At 42.8% G+C, this 1748-nt stretch overlaps 1 non-coding gene across 1 annotated transcript; it reads right to left on the reverse strand.

Moving 5' to 3' along the window:
* Nucleotides 1-281: 281 nt before the first annotated feature.
* On the reverse strand, nt 282-389 carry LOC112724753 (small nucleolar RNA R71). Its single transcript, XR_003163901.1, has one exon. It is a non-coding gene; the product is annotated as a small nucleolar RNA R71 (small nucleolar RNA).
* Between the last annotated feature and the right edge of the window lie 1359 nt (nt 390-1748).

Raw genomic sequence — 1748 nt, forward strand, 5'->3', positions numbered from 1 at the left:
AGCTGAAACCTCAGTTAGTTTCTCTGATGCAGCAGAACTGCAAGTTTCATGGACTTCCATCTGAAGATCCTTTTCAGTTCTTAACTGAATTCTTGCAAATATGTGATACTGTTAAGACTAATGGAGTAGATCCTGAAGTCTACAGGCTCATGCTTTTCCCTTTTGCTGTAAGAGACAGAGCTAGATTATGGTTGGATTCTCAACCCAAAGACAGCCTGAACTCTTGGGATAAGCTGGTCACGGCTTTCTTAGCCAAGTACTTTCCTCCTCAAAAGCTGAGCAAGCTTAGAGCTGATGTCCAAACCTTCAGACAGAAAGAAGGTGAATCCCTCTATGAAGCTTGGGAAAGATACAAACAGTTGACCAAAAAGTGTCCTTCTGACATGCTTTCAGAATGGACCATCCTGGATATATTCTATGATGGTTTATCTGAGCTATCAAAGATGTCACTGGACACTTCTGCAGGTGGATCCATTCACCTAAAGAAAACGCCTGCAGAAGCTCAAGAACTCATTGATATGGTTGCTAATAACCAGTTCATGTACACTTCTGAGAGGAATCCTGTGAATAATGGGACGCCTATGAAGAAGGGAGTTCTTGAAGTTGATACTCTGAATGCCATATTGGCTCAGAATAAAATATTGACTCAGCAAGTCAATATGATCTCTCAGAGTCTGCATGGAATGCAAGCTGCATCCAACAGTACTCAAGAGGAATCTTCTGAAGAAGAAGCTTATGATCCTGAGAACCCTGCAATAGCAGAGGTGAATTACTTAGGTGAACCTTATGGAAACACCTATAATCCATCATGGAGAAATCATCCGAATTTCTCATGGAAGGATCAAAAGCCTCAACAAGGCTTTAATAATGGTGGAAGAAACAGGTTTAGCAATAGCAAGCCTTTTCCATCATCCACTCAGCAACAGACAGAGAACTCTGAACAGAATGCTTCTAATTTAGCAAATTTAGTCTCTGATCTATCTAAAGCCACTGTGAGTTTCATGAATGAAACAGGGTCTTCCATTAAAAATTTGGAAGCACAAGTGGGCCAGCTGAGTAAAAGGATCACTGAAATCCCTCCTAGTACTCTCCCAAGCAATACAGAAGAGAATCCAAAGGGAGAGTGCAAGGCCATTGACATAAGCGCCATTGCCGAACCTGTGAGGAGAGGAGAGGACGTGAATCCCAAGGAGGAAGACCTCCTGGGACGTCCAGTGGTCAATAAGGAGCTTCCCTCTGAGGAACCAAAGGACTCTGAGGCTCATCTAGAGACCATAGAGATTCCATTGAACCTCCTTATGCCCTTCATGAGCTCTGATGAGTATTCCTCTTCTGAAGAGAATGAGGATGTTACTGAAGAGCAAACTGCCAAGTTTCTTGGTGCAATCATGAAGCTGAATGCCAAACTATTTGGCATTGATACTTGGGAAGTTGAACCTCCCTTGTTCATCAATGAACTAAGTGATCTGGATCAACTGACATTGCCTCAGAAGAGACAGGATCCTGGAAAGTTCATATTACCCTGTACCATAGGCACCATGATCTTTAAGGCTCTGTGTGACCTTGGTTCAGGAATAAACCTCATGCCCCTCTCTGTAATAGAGAAACTGGGAATCTATGGGGTGCAAGCTGCTAGAATCTCATTAGAGATGGCAGATAATTCAAGAAAACAGGCTTATGGACAAGTAGAGGACGTGTTAGTAAAGGTTGAAGGCCTTTACATCCCTGCTGATTTCATAGTCCTGGAT

The sequence above is a fragment of the Arachis hypogaea genome, chromosome 11 (genome assembly GCF_003086295.3).
Source record: "Arachis hypogaea cultivar Tifrunner chromosome 11, arahy.Tifrunner.gnm2.J5K5, whole genome shotgun sequence".
NCBI classification, from domain to species: Eukaryota; Viridiplantae; Streptophyta; class Magnoliopsida; order Fabales; family Fabaceae; genus Arachis; species Arachis hypogaea.